Raw genomic sequence first — 27036 nt, 5'->3', positions numbered from 1 at the left:
CAGCCACACCCATCTGGCCCCTGAGGTCAAACCCTAATGTGGCCCTCAATGAAACCGAGTTTGAGACCTTTGATGTAGACTCTGAATAAATTCTAGATTACTCTGCTGGATTTATGCTAGTGAAGTGTACAAAAGTATGCTGATTCTAATAACTTGTTGCTGTTGCTGAAAAAAAACTAGATTAAAGTGCCTGCTAGCATGGAAGCAAAGTTGGTTATCTTTTCACTTACTATTAATGGATTTAATATATTTGAATAGTATTTAAATTATAACATAGCATTTAACCTGTTGTCTTGAACTATTTGTAGATATAGATACTGTAAGTGTTGGAATATATAGCATATATAATCTATCCAGAGAATTTTGTTATGGATTAAATGAAGAAATATACAATAAACATTCCTATTATTACTTTAAATTGGTAGTTATATTATATAGGTATCTATCTATTAATTTGCTAAATTAAAGGCAGCTTTCAATCATAACATTACAAACTTTAATATCAAAAATATAAGATAGCATGAAATAGATGAGTGCTATTGAATCAGGTCCAAACTGTTATAATTGTATAGAGATGCTTCCCTTCTCAAATTGTCCTTGTTGACAATTCCAAAGTTCTTTTTTGATCCCATTCAAAAGTCTCATCTGTCCTATATCCTTTTCCATCAATCTTGCCAAGCACTATACCATTTCTAAAACATCTACCTGGTGACATGCCCAGAAATTTTGAAGTTCTAGTTGGTTCTTGCAATTTGTTGGAGTCAGTTGGCATATAAATTAAATAATTTAATTTTTAATGGTATTCTTATTGTTTCCAAAATCCACAATTCAAAAATAGCTGTCTTTTTTTCCTGTGGTTCATTCTCCATGTTCAGTTTTCAAAGGCATCCATTCTTTAGCACCGAGACACCTTTTTTCTTCATAATATTTAAGTTTTCCGTTGCTTTTCCCTCTGAAGACTAATCTCCACTTTACTCCTCCAGTACACTCTCATACTTACTATTCTTAAGCCCAAGAAAGTACATGATCATTTATTTAAATATTTTGGACTTCTTATTATTGAGATGACAGTAGGAATATAACTGAAGGTTGAAACTCTATACAAATAATCTATAGAGGTTCTCAGTGATCTGGGTCATGTTTGTCCCAAAGGTGCTTTTTTAGGAGGCACTGAAACTGGACATTTTTGTTTTTTTCTTTTAAGATGTTTCACTTATCATCCAAGAAGCTTCTTCAGCTCTGACTGGATGGTGTGGAATGGAAGGATTTAAATTCCTTTTAGATAGCTGGTCATTTGAATCCTTTTAGCAGATTTGTTAAGGTCATCTGGAGGTTTATCTGTGTCATCAGGGTCATCTGAGTAGTGCAAATGGTTCCTGTATTCTGCAATTTTTCTGGAAATCCGTTCATATTCCCATATCATTCGAAAGGTGTTCATTCCAAAGAGGACCTCATAGACTTTTAGCTATGCATTTTTGTATGAAAACCCTTCAAATGATGTGGGAATATGAATGGAGTTCCAGAAAAATTGCAGACTACAGGAACCATTTGCCCTACTCAGGTGACCCTGAGAACACAGATAAACCTCCTAGTGCCTCAACGACCCTCTAAAAGGATGCAGATGACCAACTGTCTGCAAGGTATGTAAATTATTCCATTCCCCACTATCCTGTTGGAGCTGAAGAAGCTTCTTGGATGAGAAATGGAACATTTTCAAAGTAAAAACATTCAGTAGCCTCCTGAAAAAGCACCTTTGGAACAAACATGACCTGGATCATTGAGAACCTCCATAGACTATTCAACCTTCAGTTACATTCTTCGCTCATCTCTTCCAATCATATTAATATTAAATATTTATTATTTATTATTTATTATTTATAATAATAATAATTTATTATTATATTATTATTAATTAATTAATTAATTATTAAATATTAATATTAAACCGTATTAAAAGTATTTGTGTTCTCTTTGTTGATGATGTCAAAATATTTAACACTACCAACAATACAGCTACCCTTCAAAAAGACCTTGACTTTGTGTCAGAATGGTCAAAAACTTGGCAACTCCAAATCTCAACCAGCAAATGCTCAGTCTTACATATTGGGAAAAAAACCTCTAACAATAAGTACAAGCTTGATGGACATTACCTTACAGATGACCCCCACCCTGTTAAAGACCTTGGAGTTTTCATATCCAATGATCTAAGTGCCAAAGCCCACTGCAACTACATCGCAAAAAAGGCTTTAAGAATTGTAAACCTAATCTTTATTTTATTTATTTTATTTATTTATTTTTGTCACAACAATATACATAAGCATCGCACAAGATGATTATATAGTATATAAACATATATATGAGGAAATATAAGGAAGTATAAGCTTATATATATAAGAAAAAATAATAGGACAAGAACGGTAGACACGTTTGTGCTCTTATGCACACCCCTTACGTAGCTTCTTCTCCAGAAACACTACACTGCTAACCAGAGCTTATAAAACATTTGCTAGACAAATTCTTGAATACAGCTCGCCTGTCTGGAACCCATACAAGATTTCAGATATCAATACAATTGAACGTGTCCAGAAATATTTTACAAGAAGAGTTCTCCACTCCTCTGAAAACAACAAAATACCTTATGCCACCAGACTTGAAATCCTGGGTTTAGAAAAGTCCGCCGTCTTCAAAATGACCTAAGTTTAACTCATAGAATCATCTATTACAATGTCCTTCCTGTTGAAGACTACTTCAGCTTCAACTGCAACAACACACGAGCACACAATAGATTTAAGCTTAATGTTAATTACTCCAAACTTGATTGCAGAAAATATGACTTCAGTAACAGAGTTATTAGTGCTTGGAACACACTACCTGACTCTGTGGTCTCTTCTCAAAATCCCCAAAGCTTTAACCAAAAACTCTCTACTTTTGACCTCACCCCAATCCTAAGAGGTCTATAAGGGGCGTGCATAAGAGCACAAACGTGCCTACTGTTCCTGTCCTATTGTTTCCTTTCATTATATCCAATTAATATAGTTATCACATACTTACGCTCATATATATGCTTATATATTATATAGTTATTTTCATGCCTATGCTTATATATACTGTTGTGACAAATAAAATCAATCAATCAATCACTCATTCATTTTTTACAATATTTTTTACAATAAAAAACAATACAGTATTTTAAATTAAATTAAGTTAAACAGATATGGAACAAATATACAACTTTGACTTATTCAATTTTGTATTCTGAACTTTTATAAACTCAGCATTTACATTGCATTCTTGTTCATTGTAAAAATTCCTCAGAAAAAGTAATAGGATGTTCTGGCACATTCATTTAACTTTTGTATATTTCTACAGTCTGGCATAACCTACATAATTGGAGGTCAGTAAAAAAAGGAGAACTATTCTTCAAAACTATTGATTATCCATCTTATATGGGCTACCTTACGCATCTCTACCTTTTCTTTTCTCACAAATTCTTTGAGGAATTTTTGCAGTGGTTTGGTTATTTACAAATTCTCTTGCTTCTCCCTCCTTTGCATGCTACACCAATTTTTCCAATCTCTAGACCATGTAGTTTTGTTTAATATCTTTTGATGTAGAACTTTTCACACTTAAACTGCATTTTTCCTGCAGCTTTAAACAATTCAGTGGTGGTTTCAAGAGCAACTGGTGCTTTCTTATTTGACAGCTTATTTATTGCTAGTCTGTTCACTTTCTAGTAGAACTGGTTTCTAAATTTATTCTTTTTTTGAAAATATCCTGATACAATTCCAATACTTGAAAAAGTACCAGCATAAGTTTTCCACCTTCTTTTAATATTATTTGTAAAGATATGCAGTGATTAAGATTTAGAGTGGATAAGGAATTTCAGAGGGGGATTCCATGTATGTGCTCACCTGTTAGTATATCCTTTTACAGAAGCCATGCCTTTTTCTGAACTTGCATGTATCGTTCCAGGAAAATATTTGATTGAGTTAAGGAAATGCCAGAAGGGTGTGACAAGTTCTTCACACCTTGTTGCTATCTCCTTGACTCAGACATGCACTTCAGACATGTACTTTCCAGCTATCTTAAGAATCCTGGAAAATATGCAGATTTAAGAAGTTACCAGCAGATGCAGTAAGTGTGCCACCATCCCCTCCAAAACACATTTTCACTTAGGAATAAAGTCGCTGTATATCCCTGTTCATTTAGCTTACAGTATGTTCATGATTATGCTTGGACAAGTCTATCTTAACTCTATGTTTTCCTGTGATTTCATTCATTTTCTTTAAAAAACCCTTTTTATTTTCCTTTTCTTATTATTTTTCTTATTTGTGGACAATCTTAACTGAGATTTCTTCCCTTCTTTGCTTGATTGATTCTGAAAGCCTTCCTTCAGGCTTTTACCTTCCTTTCTTTTACTATCATTTTACAACAACAACAACAACAACAACAACAACAGAGTTGGAAGGGACCTTGGAGGTCTTCTAGTCCAACCCCCTGCCCAGGCAGGAAACCCTACACCATCTCAGACAGATGGTTATCCAATATTTTCTTAAAAATTTCCAGTGTTGGAGCATTCACAACTTCTGCAGGCAAGTCGTTCCACTTATTAATTGTTCTAACTGTCAGGAAATTTCTCCTTAGTTCTAAGTTGCTTTTTTCCTTGATCAGTTTCCACCCATTGCTTCTTGTTCTACCCTCAGATGCTTTGGAGAACAGCCCGACTCCCACTTCTTAATTTCTTGCTCTGAAAGTCTCTTGGATTTTTGCTTTTTGGACTTTTGGACTTTTGTTTTCACAGTGATTTGCATTAAATATTAGTTCGCTTTTGCATACATTACTTTAATTGTACTTATATTTTGACTATATGTTCTCAAGGTCAAATCTTGCTGGCATGCATACTATCTTTAATCTTCTAATTTTAACTACCATAATCAGCAACATCATCTGATATTTGAAAATAGTAATTAATGGTCTGTACTGTTCTATATCATATTCCTAGAAATGTCTTGGTTAATTAGATTGCGGTTCTGAATTATCTATTTCCTATTGTTTATTTAATAAGGTATTGCCATAATAACTCTAAGTAGTGTACACTGGATGGGCTTTTTTAGAGTGTTCTGCAGAACCTTATGTTTTTACAAGAACTTGATGAAGTTCCATCGGAGACTAATAATTAAGTAACTTCAGTGCAACCAGTGTATCCATAGACATTTTTCTAAGGATTGGGATTTAAACTAGCAGGATGAACTGTCTGAAAAAGCTTGAAAACTGCATTAGAGCAACAGTGCAGTATATAATATACATTATATTAATAGTCTATTTGGGTCTAGTGTTGTCCACATGTAGAGTTTTCATTTATGTTGATTGACAATAAAGGAGAAATATCTTTGTCCATTTCTAATCTATTTCCTGCATTGTTACATTTACCAACCCAAATAATCACATTCAGTGCTCTGATGTATGTTTTTACATTCCTCAATGTATTAATTAATTGTTTTTATGTTTTTACATTCCTCAAGCGTATTAATTAATTAATTAATTTTCTTATTTTGTTTTATGTTGGTTGAGCTTATTGAAACTTGTGGTGTTTTACAATATTTATGTATAAATATGTAGACAGAACTGGAAAAAGTGCATTTCTTTGAAGCTGTAGGTTTTGCTTCTCCTGAACAAATAGCCTGTCCAGATTCCTCTCCCATTTGATTACAGATTAATGTTGACTTTCACTTTTAGCTAAGCAGAGTACTGTGATATTCTGGTCACAGCAATGAATGAGTTCATTGTTTGTGAGCATCAGTGTCAAGAATAAAAGGAGACTGAATAGCAAGACACCATGGCCCAAGACACTCAGTACAAAAAATATCCCAATGACTTATAAATATGTTTAAATTCATGCATACTTTGATGTTTCTTCCCACTTGTGTGATTCAAAGTGAAAATCAAGCAGGATCTCTGGTTTTAACTATTTTCAGGCTTGAAAATATTACTTCCAAGGACTGAAAATGAAGTATTAGTGAGTCATTTGGTTATTAATCATTTTATTTTTTTTCTTTTAATATATTTATAGCTTTCCTTTGTTCAGAAGATCCTGAGGAGATTATAACCCACAAAAAACAAAGGAAGATTGATGAAATAAAATGAAGACACACAATTTAAAAGACAGAATAATAATTAAAAGAAGTAAAAATTTACTTAAGGGACAAATTGCATGGCCAGGCTGCAGCTGCTATGTCATAAATGCAAGAGTAAAAAGTCAGGCACCAATTTTTATCTGGCACTAAAAGTCAGATAATATCAGTGCCCTGAGGAAGGCATCTATAAATCTAAGTTCTAGACAGGAGTATGCAGGAAAGGCATTCTTCCTTGGTTTGGAGGCTAAATAGTTAAGAATCTTAAATGTAACTTCTAAACCTATTATGTCTGACTGGAAGTATTTAGATTACCAGTGCTGTTTTTTTTAGGACCAGTAATATATGGTCCTGATATAGGATCTCTGAAGGTACTCAACAATCTCACTTTTTAATTTTGTACTACTGCAGTTTATTTAAGAGCAGACTCAGTTTTCCAAACAGAAGGTCACCAGAGCATAGACTAGCAGGAACTGCTATCCAGGAAGAGTTACAGACACCAGACCAGGACAGTAGGATGAATGTACTCTGGGTACTGCTACCTCCTGCTTTAGAGACAAATCCCGGAACTCACCAAAGTTGAAAAGGGAAGTTGGGTTCCTATCCAATTCCTAGATCCGCAAGCTATCAATTCCATAATATGTTCATTTAGGGGATATATGGTTTCAGCTTGTTGATCGTCATTCACACTCTTTCTTAGCATTCATTATAATCATTAACAATTTTCCCCAACATCTATACTGGCTTGTCTGACAAATAGAAATAGGGCTGGATGATTTAAACTTACGGATGCCTTCATATATATATGAAGGCATCCTTCATATATATATATTTAAACTTACGGATGCCTTCATATATATATGAAGGTATCTTCCGGGTACCGGCGGCGATGGCGGCGGCGGCGGATGGCCCCCCCATTCCCAGGGACCGAGGGTTTTCGATCAATGCCTGAGAATGGCTTTTTCCATCAATACCAGAGAGGAGGAGAGACGAGAAGACCGACCGCTGAGTGATAGTGGCGGAGGGTCAGATGTTGCCATCTGGAGGGTTTCGCCCCTCGGAGGAGGACTCGGAGGTGTGGCTGACCCTCTTTTAGATCCTCGGCAGCTCGGCCTAGGACTGTTCAAGATCAGGCCTGGAGCAGGCCCGGAGCAACTGGGTATGGAGTCCCTGACATCAAGGCCCATATTGACTGACTTTAACACCAACTGACTGACTTGATGGAGAATGGCTAGTCATCTGTACCTGGGGCAAGTGGGACCGTTCAGGTTAGAGGGCAGAATAACGGCCCCATGGAGCCCTGGAAGTCCACGGTTCATCTCGCCAGCCAGAGAGCCTAACCTTGCTATAATAACTGCGCTACAATAACACCTTGACATTTTGACCGGCCTGGATGGACTACTGACCGTTTTGTACTTTATTTATTCATGCGAAGATTTTCAACCGCGGACCTTCTTGCCCTGCGAGACTCCCCTCTCTCGCAGGTCTGGCCCTCCACATTATCGAGGGCACATCTTGAGGACGGGTTTTGGAACCCCGAGAGATGGCATGCGAAATCTAGGAGGCTTAGGGGATTTTTAATGAACTCTTTTAGTCGTTTTTTATTGGGGGATTTTAAGGGGAATTTTAAGGGGAGGGATTTTAAGGGAATTTTAAGGGGAGGGATAGGGCGGGTGATGGGGCAGCCCGTCGGAAACCAGTTCCAGCGCATGCTCGTGGCGACTATCAAATGGGTTCGGAGGTTAAGGGGGAGTGTGTTCCTTTGTATGAGGGTGAGTCCATTTGCACGGTAAGTGGGAGGGGCAGATATGGCGGAAGGGGGGGATCGCATCGGTTTAGGGGGTCACGCGTTCGATGTATACAGGCGATCGCGTGCCCCGATCCCCCTGACTTCTCCCGTTCCCCGGATGGTCAAGATCCTCAGAGCCTGGGCCTTCGTCTGATGTTATGCAACGCACGGTCCGTGGCCAATAAGGCCCCCCTAATACATGACCTGATTCAGGGGGGTGCCACGGATATTATAGGCGTTACGGAGACCTGGTTGGGCACTGAAGGGGGTGTCCCCCTGGTTGAGATGTGCCCACGGGGTTTCCGTGCATCCCATCAGCCGAGGGCCCAGGGTAGGGGTGGGGGGGTGGCGGTTGTTATTAAAGAGAGTCTAGAGCCGAAGGAGGCCACTGTACCTCAGATTGCCGGGTGTGAATCCCTCTTTGTGAGGTGGGGTCATAGATGTCAGATGGGCTTGCTGGTCGCGTACCTGGCTCCTTGCTGCGTGACAGCCGCCCTGCCCGAGCTTCTGGAGGTGCTTGCCGGGTGGCAGTGGAGACCCCCAGACTTTTAGTCATGGGGACTTTAACTTGCCATCTGCTGGCTCGTCATCGACAGTAGCTCGGGAGTTCATGGCCTCCATGACAGCCCTGGACCTGACTCAAGTAGTGGATGGCCCTACTCACATCGGGGGAGGCACACTGGACCTGATTTTCATCTCTGGTCAGTGGTTGAAGGATCTGGACTTGAGAGATATAGTCACAGAACCTTTGTCATGGTCAGATCACTCTCTCCTTCGCCTGGACTTTCTGACCGCTACCCAACACCGCAGGGAGACGGAACCACTACGTTGGTACCGTCCCAGGCGCCTGATGGACCCAGAGAGGTTTCGGACGGAGCTTGGGCCATTCCCTGAGGGTCTGGCTCACGGCACGGCAGAGGAACTAGCCGCAGCCTGGGAACGGGCTGCGGCTGGGGCTTTAGACCGTGTCGTGCCTCTGCGGCCTCTGACCCGGCGCAGATCCCAACCGGCTCCTTGGTTCTCCGAGGAGCTGAGGGGGATGAAACGCCGGAGAAGACGCCTAGAGAGTTCTTGGAGGTCCAGCCGCTCAGAGGCTGATCGGACACTAGTTAGATCCTATACTAGGACCTACCTAGTGGCACTGAGGGAAGCGAGGCGTTGCTACGCCTCCCTCATTGCGCCGGCAGATAACCGCCCAGCTGCCCTGTTTGGGTGACCCGCCTCCTTCACCAGGGGAGCGGATGACCCGCTGCAGGGACGTGCTGAGGAGTTTAACGGTTATCTATACGATAAAATCGCTCAGCTTCGGGACGGTCTGGACCAGAATTGTGGCGATTCGGACGGGACGGCTGAGGGCGGTCTTGGTGATATTGTCTGGGATGAATTTGACCCTGTGGCTCCGAGGACATGGACAGGTTGCTGGGTAGATTGAATGCCACCACGTGTTTATTGGACCCGTGCCTCCTGGCTGGTGCTGGCCACTCAGGAGGTGACACGAGGCTGGCTCCAGGGATTACGAGCGCTTCCTTGTTGGAGGGAGTCTTCCGCCGCCTTGAAAGAGGCGGTGGTGAGGCCCTCCTCAAGAAGCCTTCCTGGACCCGGCTGTTTTAGGTAATTATCGCCCAGTCTCCAACCCGCCGCGCGAAGGTTGTAGAGAGTATGGTGGCATATCAGTTTCCTGCACCTGGAGGAAACTGTCTATCTAGACCTGCTCCAGTCCGGCTTCCGGCCCGGTTACAGCACTGAGACGGCTTTGGTCGCGTTGGTGGATGATCTCTGGAGGGCCAGGGATAGGGGTTGTTCCTCTGCCCTGGTCCTATTAGACCTCTCAGCGGCTTTCGATACCATCGACCATGGTATCCTGCTGCGCCGGTTGGAGGGATTGGGAGTGGGAGGCACCGTTTATCGGTGGTTCTCCTCCTATCTCTCCGACCCGTCGGCGACGGTGCATGGGGGCAGAGGTCACCGCGGCGCCTCACTTGTGGGTGCCGCAGGGGTCGATTCTCTCGCCCCTTCTGTTCAACATCTATATGAAGCCGCTGGGTGAGATCATCAGTGGCTTCGGTGTGAGGTACCAGCTGTACGCTGATGACACCCAGCTGTACTTTTCCACACCGGGCCACCCCAATGAAGCTATCGAAGTGCTGTCCCGGTGCTTGGAAGCCGTACGGGTCTGGATGGGGAGAAACAGGCTCAAGCTCAATCCCTCCAAGACGGAGTGGCTGTGGATGCCGGCATCCCGGTACAGTCAGCTGAGTCCACGGCTGACTGTTGGGAGCGAGTCATTGGCCCCGATGGAGAGGGTGCGCAACTTGGGCGTTCTCCTGGATGTACGGCTGTCTTTTGAGGACCACCTGACGGCCGTCTCCAGGAGAGCTTTCCACCAGGTTCGCCTGGTGCGCCAGTTGCGCCCCTTTCTAGACCGGGATGCTTTGTGCACAGTCACTCACGCCCTTGTGACGTCTCGTCTGGATTACTGCAATGCTCTCTACATGGGGCTCCCCTTGAGGGGCATCCGGAGGCTTCAGTTAGTCCAGAATGCAGCTGCGCGGGTGATAGAGGGAGCCCCTCGTGGCTCCCGTGTGACACCTATCCTGCGCAGGCTGCACTGGCTACCTGTGGCCTTCCGGGTGCGCTTCAAGGTGTTGGTGAACGTCTTCAAAGCGCTCCATGGCATAGGGCCGGGCTATTTACGGGACCGCCTGCTGCTACCGGATACCTCTCACCGACCCGTGCGCTCTCACAGAGAGGGACTCCTCAGGGTGCCGTCGGCGCGACAGTGTCGTCTGGCGACGCCCAGGGGAAGGGCCTTCTCTGTGGGGGCTCCCGCCCTCTGGAACGAACTCCCCCCAGGACTCCGTCAACTTCCGGACCTCCGAACCTTTCGTCGCGAGCTTAAAACTCACTTATTCATCTGCGCTGGACTGGGTTAGTTTTAAATTTATGGGTTTTTTAATGGGTTTTTATTCTAAATTTTAATCTTGGCCAATTCAATAAGTTTTTTAACTGTATTTTAATTGTATTTATTGTATCATTGTGTATTTTAATTGGCTGTGAACCGCCCTGAGTCCTTCGGGAGAAGGGCGGTATAAAAATTTAAATAATAAATAAATAAAATATATATATATATATATATATATATATATATATATATATATATATATATATATATATATATATATATATATATATATGTATGTATGTATATATATATGTGTATATATATGTGTGTATATATATATATATATATATATATATATATATATATATATATATATATATATATATATATATATATATATATATATGTTAAATAACAAAGGTAACAAAATGATCCCTTGGAACCCCAGATAGCAACTGTAGGGTTGACCAGGAGCCCCTAACTTCAGCCTACAGAGCTGATCCCATGCAATTCATGTTGGAAACGGAGAGCAAAACCACAAAAGAACAATGTATGTTACTTAGCCTCTGGTATCAGTTCAGAAGGATATTTTTGATGCTATCAAAAAATTGATAGGAACAATCAAGCTGAGTTTCCCTTGAAGCAGGTCACTTAGGTGGCTGAGATAATTTTGTGCCAAAATCAGCCATGAAATCTGACTGATGGAAGCCATGTAATCTGTATTCCTTCAAGATTGCACGATGTTGATCAGGCTCCATTGTCTGAAGGACCTTTGTGAAGAATGGTACCTTGGCTGGTTTCAAGTGCCCTATTCACATGATGAAGAAAGCCAAGAGGAAGCATCTCAAGTAAATATTTTGCTGCTAAGTTCTAACAATGATGTCAGGTCAACAGCTTTCCCACCGTACATATTCTGCAACTTAGAATTGTCTTCCACCTAGTCTTCAAAAAGGATAAACAGAAAATGAGAATATGTAGGCCTAACCCTAACCCTTCAAACAAAGTCTAGCATAAGAAGGAGATAGATGAGGAAGCTGAACAAATAACTACGCTTGCTTGCTTTTAAAGTATTTCCAGCAAAACCCCCACATGTACAATACAAATAAACTATTCAAGAGTTCACAAGATTTGAAGAACACATTAGCAGAACCAATAAGAATACATACCCAAAATCTTTTTGGTTGCTAAGTAAGCTAATTTTGTTCTTGAAATTTGTTGAATACTTTCCTACAATGAGAAGGTCACAAAGACAGTAACTTATGTTCAGATTAATTCATCAGAGTTCCGTGAACAAACGATTCTGAAAAGTGTACACTATAGGAAGATATATAAACTTTCTTGAGATTCAAGAAAATAAGTAACTATTCTCCACCAGATTTCATGACATGCAAACATATGAGCTCAGACTATGATTTAAGTTATAAATCATATTTTAAAGCACAAACATAATGTAAACTGAACACATAGAAAAAAAAACATTAATTTCTCCATGAACCATCATTTGATTTCAGAAGTGTTAAGCATCTTATCAAATAGAAAAACATAAAAAACTGTGACAAGAAAAAAAATAGAAAATAGAATTTTCCAGACAAGAGTGTTAAAGTTTATGCCAAAATTAAAATAAAAAAATAATATTTTGATAAAGATGCAAAAAACTCATAAATGGACAAATTAGAAGAAGGTTCTCCAAAGCAAAAGATGTGGCAATTGCAAATAAACTTTGGTAGCCTATAGAGAAGAGTATATAAAAAGTTATTGTTAGTGAGATAAATAAATAAAAAAGGACTTGGACTAGTTTCTCCCTCCCCCCCACTGAAAAATGAAAGAAGAAGAAAAAAACTTTCTACAACAATCCTACCATTCAGAATCAAAATAAGATAGCACTCTTATCAGCAGACTGGCTGAAGAGCCAGCTTTGCTAGGTGCAATCAGAAGCTTGTCAGTATTTAACAAGCACACTGGGCTTTATACTATCATTGGAACAATGCTGGTCCATAGGAATCATGATTTTCTATTTATAGAAATCCTAGCTACAAAACCTTGGATGAACTTGCCTCATCTTTGGATTGTCCCTCCATCAATGATTTTTTCCCAATCTCATTATTCCATAATGTGAAAGGGCATCAACAAAATCACCAGCTTTGTCAGTCAAGAGATTTGGTGGCACAGTTGTTAGAATGCAGTATTGCAGCCAGAAACTCTGCCCACAGCCTGGAATTTGATCTGATGGGCTTGAGGTTGACTCAGTCTTCCATCCAGGTTGGTAAAATGAAGACCCAGATTGTTGGGGCCAATATGCAAACAATTCTGACATTACACCCTGCCCACAGTGTGCTGTAAAGCATTATGGAGCGATATACTGTGTTTTCCTGAAAATAAGAACCTGTATTATATTTTTTGAACCCTGAAATAAGCGCTTGGTCTTGTTGCCATGTGCTCAAAAGCCCAGTTGGGCTTATTTTCAGGGGAAGTCTTATTTTTGGGGAAACAGGTTATAAGTCTAAGTGCTGTTGCCTATTTGCCTTACATTTCATGAGTCTTTGGGACAGGCCATTCTAATGGGTCTTTTGCCATTATACAGATAATCTGAAATCTCAGAAGAAATTGACATACCAATGTTTAAAGGGTCACATAAACCTCTGACCTTTCTCTCTATCTTTTTTCAAAAAACAAGCAAAACTTCCCTGTGCTTTTAATGTATAGATAATATAACTGCAATTTGAAATGGAAATTTTGCTTGAAAGGAGACTGGTTTGATAAAAGTATGAAAATCTTAACCTGCTTGTGAATTTATTGTATGCAAAAGATGTCTTAATGTGTAAAAAGCACCCTACACTGACTTTCATTGAATTTATAATGTAATTTTATTTCTGTGTTGCAAATTAGCCCCACTGAGTTCATCAGGACTTAATTCTGCAAACCTGAATACAAGATTGCAGCTTTGATCATTCAGGTTTGAACTTGTTTGTGGCACAACATTTCAGGCTCACAGGGTATAGGTTCCCTCTATGTTGGAGCCTGAGGGATTTCTGTAGGTTGACATTATCATGAGTCCTTGAGGAAACTATTGAGATCTTTAAGGTAACTTCTGGACAAAATTAAATCAGCAGTCTAAATACATTAATTAATTAATTCTGTTTCAAGGATAAAGCTTAAAATAGCAAGCATAAAGAGAGGTACTGTACTGTAGTGACGCAAAGTATTAGGTAAAAGACTGTATTGCAAAATGCAGTTCTGTGATAGGAAAAAGAAATGAAAATACAAATAGATGGACTCAAGCATCAGCCATAATGTGCTTTATGGTCTTCAAAGGCAGCAGCTGTGTAGAATGCATTGGTGTAATCTGGTAGAGCTACAATTAACATATTATCTGGATTGGGGCAAAGGACCTCCTGGTCATAGCCTCTGGAAGGGTAGGGCTGCCTCCTTAAGAGACACCACTGGAACTATCAGAAAACTGGAATGAATAAATATCTTGATGCAGTTCAACTTTAGCCTGTTTTCTCCCATCTGTTTCCTGTTGTTAGGAGGTAGACTTGACTTGATGGCATTTTCCTGAGTCACTCTATCTTGATATAGCATTGTTCTCTTATTAAACATTTTAAATGGCTTTCCATATCTAGTCTCTCCTTCTAGATAAATTGAATTTAAAAGATGAGCAGATGGCCATGCAGAAAAATCAGGATTTAGCACAAGTGGATCTTAGTTTCTGTCTAAAATGAATGCTCCTGTGTACACTAATAAAGCAAAATATGCTGTTCAAAAAGAATTCAGCTGTAAGTTTCTAATCATATCATTTACTAACGTTCATTTTAAATCTTGATTTCTTAATCTGGATAGAAGTATTAAGTCATTTATCAGAAATAAATTTGTATTTAAATAATCACTACAGATTATTTTGCTTATTAATTAGCACTAGAAACCCAGTATCTTCAGAAAAATAAAATTTCTTATTTTTTTTATTTCTATTCATTATATTGCGTTGAAAACTTGAATGAGTATTTCCAAAGTCAGTGAACTTTCATGCAGTTTTGTTATCATACATCAAGTTTTCTACAGGTATATGAGATTTGATGTTTAGAATTAATTAGAGATTTATGTTATGTATGTTGATAATAACTATAATCTCCTTTTTGTGGATTGACAATCAAGTTGTGATACGACTATATATTATCATACGGTTTGCTGAAAAATATTTTTCCAATTTATTACTGGGATTGCAGTAAAGAATTCCACATGTGGTTGAAATAGAATGTAATACAAAATGTTCTGCTTGCATTCTGTTCACACATTGTCACAAAATAAATAATTTGTTAATTGGTATAATGATGTTAATAATTACAATACTATGGATATGATACTGTGTATTAAGCAATGACAGCATATTTCATAGCAATCTAGTTACTACTTACCTGACTATTGCATATTTAACGATCATGCAAATTGTTGTCTGCAGTTGCCAAGTATCTGTGGCAAAAAGGATCAACCAGTTTAGCAGAGTGTTGTTTCCCACACAGAGAACATAAATAATGAAAGGCTGGTTATTCCAATGCCTGTAGGTATTACTAATAGTAATACTTTGTTATTATACTAGAAGCTTCCAGTCATGGATAGTGGTTTGGTTTATGGAAGTTGGTTGGATCTGCAAAACACAATAAACCATGCAAATAATAATGATTGGGTAAACAAATGATTAAACCAAATAACATAATTGTATGTGATATATGAACCCAGTCAACAACAGAAGACGGAAGAAATAGGGAAGGTATTTTTGAAACAAAAGCCAACATTACTGCAATATCCATTGAATCATCTCTTTCTCTTTCTTTTTTGCCTCTTTCTCTGTCCCTGTCTCTCTCTCTCTCTCTCTCTCTCTCTCTCATTTCTCTCTTTCTCCTCCATTTGCTTTACCCAGATAATAATTCCTGTGTGCCTCACAAATAGAAAGGAGCAGCTAGTTGTGAAGATGCACAAGAGGATCAAGGACCAAGACATTCGATTAGAAGCCATGTTGATGATTAATTGAGACATTTGTTAGAAAGGTTTAAATACTTCTTCCTAGTTTAACAGCACTGCTACCGTAGCATTGCTTAGGAAAAATCTATTTGAGAGAATAGATTCTAGAGTAGAGTAGAGTAGAATAGAATAGAATAGAATAGAATAGAATTCTTTATTGGCCAGGTGTGATTGGACACCCAAGGAATTTGTCTTGGTGCATACACTCTTGGTGTACATAAAAGAAAAGATACATTTGTCAAGAATCATAAGGTACAACACTTAATGATAGGCATAGGGAAACAGTCAATATAAATCTTAAGGATACCAACAACAAGGTTACAGTCATAAGTGGGAGGAGATGGTGATCGGAACGATGAGAAGATTAATAGTAATGCAGACTTAGTAACTAGTTTGACAGTGTTGAGGGAATTATTTGTTGGATGGCATTCGGGAAAAAACTGTTCTTGTATCTAGTTGTTCTGGTGTGCAGTGCTCTATTAAGTCGTTTTGAGGGTACGAGTTGAAACAATTTATGTCCAGGATGCGAGGGATGTGTAAATATTTTCACAGCCTTCTTTTTGACTCATGTAGTATACAGGTCCTCAATGGAAGGCAAGTTGGTAGCAATTGTTTTTACTGCAGTTCTAATTATTCTCTGAAGTCTGTGTCTGTCTTGTTGGATTGCCGAACCAAACCAGACAGTTATAGAGGTGCAGATGACAGACTCAATAATTTCTCTGTAGAACTGGATCAGCAGCTCTTTGGGCAGTTTGAGCTTTCTGAGTTGTTATGATGATAGTGAGGGATTAATATAAGACAAATTTCTTGTGTGTCCAATCACACTTGGCCAATAAAAAATTCTATTCTATTTTGTTCTATTCTAACTTGCACTTCTGAGTGCTATGATATCTTTGTTCTTACAGCTGATGTTCTTATTCTTCCCTTCAAGCTTCGCTTCAGTATAAATAAGCAAGACTGAAATAACTTCTTCAAATTTTAACTATGTTTCCATCAAATTGAAATCTTCATAGCCTTAGTCCATTGGGCCATGATGAATCTGTATGGATGATATCATACATTAAAAGACTTCTGTTGGTATTTTAAAGAGTTTAATGCTACAGTAAACTCTCTGTGGCAATTTTACTCAGAATGATGTGTTTGAAATGCACTGTAGCATCTACTGTTACTGAATGAGCTGCAAACCAGAAAACCTTCTGATAATGAATCTTTCACTGAAGCAGTTGTCTAATCAAATAGCAGAAATTATGTAATATCAAGTAAAAACTTTGCACAAGAAAACCTACCTCTGGATCTGGTGTTGGTTTGAAGTAATTGGTGAGAAAACAAAAGACACCAGATGAGACCAACATGGTTGCATAAAGAGTTCTCTGACAAAGTCAACTGTAAAAAATGGAAAGAGAGACACACATAAATAAAGCTGAATATCAACAAATTTGAATATGCAAGGAAGGAGTCAGGAAAGCTAAAAGCCAGAAAGAGCTAAAACTAGCAACTAATGCCAATAATAATAATAATAACAATAATAATAATAATAATAATAATAATAATAATAATAATAATAATAATAATAATTTGTTAATTATTTGAAAAAATTCATTATGTAAAGAACAAGAAGAAAGTCAAGCAATAGGGCCACTAATAGGAGCAGATGGCAAGAGGGTGACAGGCAGCAGGAAGAAAAAAGAACTGTTTTAATTCCTTCCTTCTTTGTGTTTTTTTCTTTACTTAAAAAAAACAGCCCAACCTATCAAAACCAACTAGGGGAGATAGGACAGGTGTACAAGTCAAAATATGCAAGGAATTCGTAAGAGAATACCTATCTATCCTGGATAAGTATGAATCACCTGGACCAGATGGTTTTCATCCCAGGGTTTTGAAGGAGTTGGCAGATGAAATTTCAGAGCCACTGAATGTAATCTTTCATAGTTCATCTAGCACAGCGGAAATACCAGAGGAGTTGAACAGTGCTGATGATGTTACTTAGTTTGGATAATGAAACATCTGCAAGAAAACAACCAAGCTCAGAGAGCACCAAAGACCCCACATATTTCATCACACTTAAGTTTCTAAAATTAGCTGAAAAAGTAAATTGCAGTTGGCCCTGGGCAATCCTTTCGCTCAGTTTATGACCCAGATGTTGTGTATAACAGCAAAGCAGTTATCTTCAAGTAAGGATTACGGATGGATTGAGGGTCAACTTTGTACTTCCGCTTTTCTTTATATTTCAAACAACTCTTTATATTGAATATGTGTGTGTGTGCTTTAAAATTCAATAATTTTTATCTATTATAAACTCAGTTTTAAACTATAAATTGAATTGGGCATCAGCAAGTTCAGAAAATCAGTTTTTCTTTGTTTTTAAATTAAAAATAGAGCCAGCTGAAGAAAAAGATAACAGCTATGGGTTTTTGGGGGGATATTGCTTTTGATGATGAAAGAAGAAAAAAAAAATAACAAAATACCTTGCTGTTTGCCATTGCTTGAAATTGAATATAGTATTCATATCTTTTAGACATTGTGAAGTTCTTGGTGTTCTTGATTGAATAACCTTTTTTTGCACAGGAAAAAAAGTTTTTGTACATTGAGGAAATAATGTATTTTGTGGCTTTTAAAATGAAGTTTAAAATGTATTTTGAGTTGTATATATGACTAAGCAGTCAGAATCTTTTTAAATCCATGTGTATGGAGTATTTTGCTACCTTTTAAATACATTTTTTTTTTATTCATTTATTTTGTCAAGCATATATAAGATTACAGATATAAGTATAAACATGATTATGAATACATGAAATAGATATGAATAAATGGGGACAGTAGGACAGGGACAGTCGGCACGTTGGTGCTCTTATGCACGCCTCTTACAGACTTCTTAAGCATGGAGTGAGGTCGACAGTAGACAGTCTAAGGTTAAAGTTTGGGGGTTTGGGAAGAAACCACAGAGTCAGGTAGTGCATTCCAGGCATTGACCACTCTGTTGCTGAAGTTGTATTTTCTGTAACCTATTATACATTATTGTGTATAATTTGAATATAAGAATAAACAATGTTTTTTTAATGTTCCTAAATGAGAAAGCTTTTGGTTTTCTTAATCATACTTATGATAAACTATATCTGTTTTTTTCCTGGCTATTTATGTTTTTTTATGCAAATATTTACATGCTTTTAAAATTAGCATTTCCTGTTTTTCTTCCATAGAAAATATCTAGGGCATTATGTTTCCATTTTATGTTTGTAGTTTTAGTAACAACAAAAGAAGCTTGTGTCCTTTCAGTAAGATTGGATTTAATCCCTAATAACAATAATAAATTTCAGAACTTGCTGCAGCAAATACCTTTCTGGAGTATGGAACAGTAGACTGAGCCTTAGTTTTTTTGAGGACACATGGGATATGTATCCAGCCTGGGAAAAACTTTCTAATATTCTAAAAGTTATATAACGCAGTTGGATATTACAGGACACATTTTTAAAGTCGGGAACGAGAATGATCTTGCATCAGTTGGTCAGCTATCCTGAATGTATGTATAAATGTTACAATTTATAAACCTAGTGATACTTGAATATAACATTCCGCTGCATAATAGAAGGCTTTTAATAGTGGGTTTCTTTTACAATTTTTATTTCCTTGTTTAGTGCATTTTTAAGGTCATCATGGTACTCTCTGTGTGTTTTTTAAATAGCTTAACCATTTCTAGTATTGTATAAAATTAGCAACTCCTGAAGTGTCTCAGTCTCTGTGTCACTTGGTAGCAAGTTGAAATCATCAAAAATTATCAGCCTTGATAACTTCATTGCTAACTCAGTGATCAGGTTCAGGGAGATATGTCAGCAGAGAGGACAGAGGGTGATACAGCTGCAACAAATCCAAATGCTCTCTAAAGTCCAGTCAGAGGATTGTTACAGAGTCTCTGAAAGCCAACAGTACTTTCACATATGACAAGTGCTTATTTCCCTCTTTTCTTGTCAGCTATCTCATCCACAGCCAAACCATGGATAAGGAAGATCTTGTACAGACTGGCCTGACATTCAATAGTAACAGCCAGAGTCTAAACCACTGACTGTCCTGACAGCAAAGGTGAATAGTGAAGGCTGGAAAGCGGGATTGATCTTAACCATTGACCCTGTCACCTTGTGAGCAACCTTTCCTCAAAATTCTCAAAATATCTTCCTCTGCTTGTAATAACTCTGATCTAACTGCCTGCCATCTCTCCCCCACAAATCTTGCCCCTTCTTTCAAAATAAAGATATAAAACTATAATGGAATTGGTCAAAAGCATTGCTCATCTCCACAATAATTTGGATAGATCCACAGAAATAGGATTAAAAAGAATAAAGAATATAATGAAGAACATTGAGTCTTTTCATATATGGATGCCAAATATTGAAAGGGATCATCCAAGAGTGTCTGAATCTTATCATTCATTTAGTCATTTGAAAACTTATCCAAGAAACGTTTGTTGACTATATAATTATTCAGACCCAATAATTTTTTTCCAGGATAGCCTTTTTTTTAAACTGAGGCTGAATTGACTTCTTCTCTTAAGGAGAAATTTATAATTTCTGGACCCAGCAAGCACTTAAGAGGTAATAAAGCATGAGGAACAAGGATTAAACAAACATGTGATTGGTGAAACTTTGTATTCACACACTAAGGTCTTAATGCATTGCAATCCCCAATATGCCCCCATCGTATTCCCAAATCGTATTCCCAAATCGTATTCCCAAATCGTATTCCCAAATCGTACCAGCAATGAGTATGACAACTTAACACATATAGATTTCACAGAAGATAAAGTTGGAAAATCTCTTCATAACTTGAAACCATCTCTATCTATTGGACCTGATGGACTATGTGCATACTTCTTAAAAAAACTTTCCACTAATATAGCAGAACCCCTAAGCATAATCTTTGATAAAGCTTTCATGACCAGTTCCCTTCCCAAACTTTGGTCACTAGCCACAGTCATCCCAATCTTCAAAAAAAAAGACCCCAGCTTAGTTGAAAATTACAGACCAATCTCTCTGTGCTGCGTCACCTGCAAAGTCATGGAATCAATCATCAACCAATCCATTACCTTCCACTTAGAAACAAACAACCTACTCTCTAATAAACAATTTGGTTTCAGAAAAAAATTATCATGTAACTTACAACTTCTTCACTGTAAAAACATATAGACTACAAATCTTGATCAAGGCAAAGCAATAGATGCAATCTACATAGACTTCTGCAAAACTTTTGACTCAGTAGTACATGATACCGACGTGATGTCCCGGTGTCTGGAAGCCGTGCGGGTCTGGATGGGGAAGAACAAGCTTCAACTCCGGGCCGGGATAGCTCAGGCAATAGAGAAGCCTGTTATTAGAACACAGAGCCTGCAATTACTGCAGGTTCGAGCCCGGCCCAAGGTTGACTCAGCCTTCCACCCTTTATAAGGTAGGTAAAATGAGGACCCAGATTGTTGGGGGGGCAATAAGTTGACTTTGTAAAAAAAAAATATACAAATAGAATGAGACTATTGCCTTATACATTGTAAGCCGCCCTGAGTCTTCGGAGAAGGGCGGGGTATAAATGTAAACAACAAAAAAACAAAAAACTCAACCCATCCAAGACAGAGTGGCTGTGGATGCCGGCATCCCGGTACAGCCAGCTTACACCATCGCTGACTATTGGGGGAAAATCACTGGCCCCCCGGGGGAGGGTTCGTAACTTAGGTGTTCTCCTGGACGATCGGCTGTCCTTAGAAGAACATATGACGGCCGTCGCCAGGGGAGCTTTTTATCAGGTCCGCCTGATTCGCCAATTGCATCCCTTCCTCGACCAGGATTCCCTTCGCATGGTCACTCATGCCCTTGTCACTTCCCACCTGGACTACTGCAATACTCTTTGCATGGGGCTCCCCTTGAAGAGCACTAGGAGGCTCCAACTGGTCCAGAATGCGGCTGCGTGGGTAATAGAAGGGGCACCGTGATGCTCCCATATAACACTGCTCCTGCGCAGCCTGCACTGGTTGCCAGTGGTCTTCCGAGTGCAATTCAAGGTGCTGGTTATCACCTTTAAAGCGCTCCATGGCACAGGACCGGATTACCTATGGGACTGCCTACTGCCGCCTATAGCCTCCCATTGGCCTGTGCGCTCCCATAGGGAGGGCCTCCTCAGGGTGCCGTCAGTCAAACAATGTCGACTGGCGGCTCCCAGGGGGAGGGCCTTTTCTGTGGGGGCTCCAGCCCTATGGAATGAGTTGCCTCCAGGGCTGCGTCAACTCCCCGACCTCCGGTCTTTTAAACGCGAGCCCAAGACTTTCCTATTCCATCGTGCGGAGCTAGCTTGAGGAAATTTTAAGAGGGGTTTTAGGATTGTTTATTTAGTGTTAATTTTAATTGGCCAGTTTATAATTAGTTTTTTAATATGTTTTTAATTTTGTCTATGTACTAATTGTTTTTACTTGGCTGTTCACCGCCCTGAGTCCTTCGGGAGAAGGGCGGTATAAATGTAAACAACAAAAAAACAAAAAACTCAACCCATCCAAGACAGAGTGGCTGTGGATGCCGGCATCCCGGTACAGCCAGCTTACACCATCGCTGACTATTGGGGGCAAATCACTGGCCCCCCGGGGGAGGGTTCGTAACTTAGGTGTTCTCCTGGACGATCGGCTGTCCTTAGAAGAACATATGACGGCCGTCGCCAGGGGAGCTTTTTATCAGGTCCGCCTGATTCGCCAATTGCATCCCTTCCTCGACCGGGATTCCCTTCGCATGGTCACTCATGCCCTTGTCACTTCCCACCTGGACTACTGCAATACTCTTTGCATGGGGCTCCCCTTGAAGAGCACTAGGAGGCTCCAACTGGTCCAGAATGCGGCTGCGTGGGTAATAGAAGGGGCACCGCGATGCTCCCATATAACACCGCTCCTGCGCAGCCTGCACTGGTTGCCAGTGGTCTTCTGAGTGCAATTCAAGGTGCTGGTGATCACCTTTAAAGCGCTCCATGGCACAGGACCGGATTACCTATGGGACTGCCTACTGCCGCCTATAGCCTCCCATTGGCCTGTGCGCTCCCATAGGGAGGGCCTCCTCAGGGTGCCGTCAGTCAAACAATGTCGACTGGCGGCTCCCAGGGGGAGGGCCTTTTCTGTGGGGGCTCCAGCCCTATGGAATGAGTTGCCTCCAGGGCTGCGTCAACTCCCCGACCTCCGGTCTTTTAAACGCGAGCCCAAGACTTTCCTATTCCATCGTGCGGAGCTAGCTTGAGGAAATTTTAAGAGGGGTTTTAGGATTGTTTATTTAGTGTTAATTTTAATTGGCCAGTTTATAATTAGTTTTTTAATATGTTTTTAATTTTGTCTATGTACTAATTGTTTTTACTTGTCTGTTCACCGCCCTGAGTCCTTCGGGAGAAATCTAATAATAAATAAAATCTAATAATAAATAAAAATAAATAAAATAAATGATAAACTTCTCCTAAAACTAAAATCCTATGGCATTTCAGGACCCCTTCACAATTGGATATCTGCTTTTCTGTCTAACAGACAACAAGTGGTTAAAATCAACAATGCTGTATCAAATCCTGTTCCTGTCAAGAGTGGTGTTCCTCAAAGTAGCGTTCTTGGACCAACACTCTTCATACTATACATAAATGATCTTTGTGACCATATCTCAAGTAATTGTGTTGTCTTTGCTGACGATGTCAAACTATTTAACACCACCAACAATACATCTACCATTCAAAAAGACCTTGATCTTCTAACCGCTTGGTCTAAAACTTGGCAACTCCAAATCTCAACCAGCAAATGCTCAGTCTTACATATTGGAAAAAAGAACCTAAACACTAAGTACATGCTTGATGGACATTACCTTACAGATGAGCCCCACCCTGTTAAAGATCTTGGAGTTTTCATATCAAATGATCTAAGTGCCAAAGCCCACTGCAACTACATAGCAAAAAAAGCTCTAAGAGTTGTAAACCTAATCTTACGTAGCTTCTTTTCCAAAAACACTACACTATTAACCAGAGCATATAAAACATTTGCTAGACCAATTCTTGAATACAGCTCGCCTGTCTGGAACCCATACCACATTTCTGACATCAATACAATTGAACGTGTCCAGAAATATTTTACAAGAAGAGTTCTCCACTCCTCTGAAAACAACAAAATACCTTATGCCACCAGACTTGAAATCCTGGGTTTAGAAAACTTAGAACTCTGTCACCTTCGACAAGACCTAAGTTTAACTCATAGAATCATCTATTGTAATGTCCTTTCTGTTAAAGACTACTTCAGCTTTAATTGCAATAATACAAGAGCAACCAATAGATTTAAACTTAATGTTAACCACTTCAATCTAGATTGCAGAAAATATGACTTCTATAACAGAATTATCAGTGCTTGGAACACATTACCTGACTCTGTGGTCTCTTCTCATAATCCCAAAAGCTTTGACCAAAAAGTTTCTACTATTGACCTCACCCCATTTCTAAGAGGACTATAAGGGGCATGCATAAGAGCACAAACGTGCCTACCGTTCCTGTCCTATTGTTTTTTTCCCCTTATATATATATGCTTATACTTCCTTATATTTCCTCATATATATGTTTATATACTATATAATCATTTTGTGTGATGCTTATGTATATTGTTGTGACTATATATAAAACTTTGGAAAACTTTGGATTCTGAATTGCCAAACGTGTAGAATCTAAGTAACAATGATTGATTATTTGGGCAGTACACCAGCTTCAGTCTGAGTGTCCCAACACAAGACACAAGACTGAGTCTGTCTTATTTATATAGAAAATTTATGTGGCTGCTTATGTTACATATTTAATTCTGAGCATCTCACAACCTACCATAAAAATACATAAAAAACCTATAAAATGCAACCACAATATATTAAGCAAGTCATCAAAACATCATAACACCCTGCCAGTTACTTTTGTACTGAGCTCAACAACCATCTTTTTTTTTTTAATCCTTAGCTCTTTCTAGTTAAAAATCTGCAAGGTTTCTGGCTTTCTTTTCCTCTGGCTTCTTTTTTTGGGGGGTTGGTTTTTTATTTTTTGTTTATAGCTTTATTTTTGTTCCAAAAGCACTTAAGAAATATTTGTTCTAAATATTTTTTTCTGTATAAGTGCTTTGTACAGCATCTCATTTGAAGCACTTCACAAATAATATCAGAAAGTACATATATCACATCTAGCTAACTTTGGCCAAGGCAAACAATGTACAATTTAAAAAAAAAACCAAAACTTTGCCTTTTTATCCTTCAGTAAGTACCCCATGAAAATATAGTTGCAAATGATGATTTATTTGTACTGTACTGCTGTTCAATCATTATATGTATTCTCATCTCATTATGCCTCCCAATGTGGATTACTGCAATAACACTGCCTGGTGTTGCCCTTGAAGAATTTCTGGAAGCTGCAGTTAGTCCAGAATGTGGCAGCATGAGCAATAATGGGTTGCTCTATGTGATACCATTGCTTCACAAACTGTACAAGATCCCAGTAGACTTCTAGGTACGAGTCAAGGTCTTGACTGTGACCTATAAAACCATCAATGGGAAGGAATGGGATATTTGAAACATCATTTTCTTCAACTCTTTCTACTCCTCCGCTATGTCTCCATCAGGAGGGATATGTCTTGAAAAGGTTACATTGAGCAAGACACTTTTCCGTCACTGTGCCTAATCATTCAAATATCATTCTATGTGGGATTAGATTGGTCCCAACTCTGTAGGACTTTTGAAAAGATTTTCAGACCTACTGGTTTCCCTGGGTTGGGAAGTTGTTCAAATCTGATTATTACAAATTATTGCTAATTTATTGTTGATAGTCTTATCTTTAATTGCCATGTTTCTTCTTTGTGTTTTTTTTTCATTATATGTGTATTTATATTTTCTTATTTCATATTATATCTAATGACTTTGCTGCCCCAAATCACCAGGTCAACGTGGGTAGCAATATCAAATAATAACTAAATATATGAGATCGATAGATGGATAGATAGACAGATGGATAGATAGATAGATGGATAGATGATAGATGACAGAGACAGAGATAGAGATAGGTAGGTAGATATAGAAGATCATAGACAGAAGAGAGAAAATAGATAGATGATAGATAGATGAACAGTTTGTGTGGTGTGTGTGTGTAATTCACTTATTTCAAAGCCTTCAGTACAGAAGGGATACATCATGCAGTAGAGAAAGAAGAACAGTTGATAAGAATTATTTTCCCTATATATATAGGAGAAAACATTCAGTACAAAAAAATGTGACTGGCAATCTAATGTACTTTAAATCATGATAATATTTTAGAGGCTTATTTCATATAATTAAAGTCCTAATCAAATAGCTTTTTATTTAATCGTAACAGTAATTTAAATGTTGTGTTTTCTGCAAATGTAATTAAGTATATATGCAATTCAATATTAGACAAATTAAAATAAACAGAAATTGGTAAGGGAAATGATTTTCTGAGTAGAATACTTTTAAAAATTTAAGGAAGAAATAGTACATGTAACAGGAAATAAATGCTTCATTAGAGAACAGCTAGGATAAGATGGGAGCATCCCAGTATCATTGGGAGTCAGTGTTGTACTGACTTGTACAACTTGTAGTATAAAAATGAAATAAAATAGATGGAAGGAAGGATCAAATGGAAAATGACAGACCATGGAAGAAAACAAAAGTTGGTTAAATCTTAGTAGCAACATGATAGAAAATTTTATCAAATGGGGGCAGGATCTAAGAATCATTAAATAAATATTGTGACATTAAGTATATATGTAATTAAAGTAGAAATGGAAAAAACAGTAGAATATTATATTTGATGGATTTCATCAAAGGTTAAAGTTGGATTTGGGGGTAGTTTTTCTCAAAGGGATAAGGAAGAATAAAAAATTATGATTAGCTAGAGAATACAGCTAAGTAACAAAGTATCAGATGGATAGAATGAGATAAAACTGAAGTGGAAGACTATTGTTTTCCAGGGTAGGTTCTTCTCTCCTGTGTAGCAGTTTTCGTATTTACATTCAAGGAAGGTTATCACATCTGGACTACAAAAAACAGAGGACCACTATACCACGGAGAGAAAATGTTTAACTTTTTGTTAATTTGTTGCTGATAATTGCTCAGTTATTTATTTATTTATTCATATTCCACCTTTTACAACTACCACATGGTGTATGTAGCTCCAGAAGC

General features: G+C 38.6%; 1 protein-coding gene across 3 annotated transcripts in view; it reads left to right on the top strand.

The window, feature by feature from the left end:
* Positions 1-27036, top strand: part of ATP2B2 (ATPase plasma membrane Ca2+ transporting 2) — a 272273-nt gene that overhangs the window by 62202 nt on the left and 183035 nt on the right. The gene's annotated exons all lie outside the window — the stretch shown is intronic.

The sequence above is a fragment of the Ahaetulla prasina genome, chromosome 2 (genome assembly GCF_028640845.1).
Source record: "Ahaetulla prasina isolate Xishuangbanna chromosome 2, ASM2864084v1, whole genome shotgun sequence".
Lineage (NCBI taxonomy): Eukaryota > Metazoa > Chordata > Lepidosauria > Squamata > Colubridae > Ahaetulla > Ahaetulla prasina.
The sequence above is the reverse complement of the archived record's forward strand: the minus strand, read 5'-3'. Positions and strand labels throughout refer to the sequence as shown.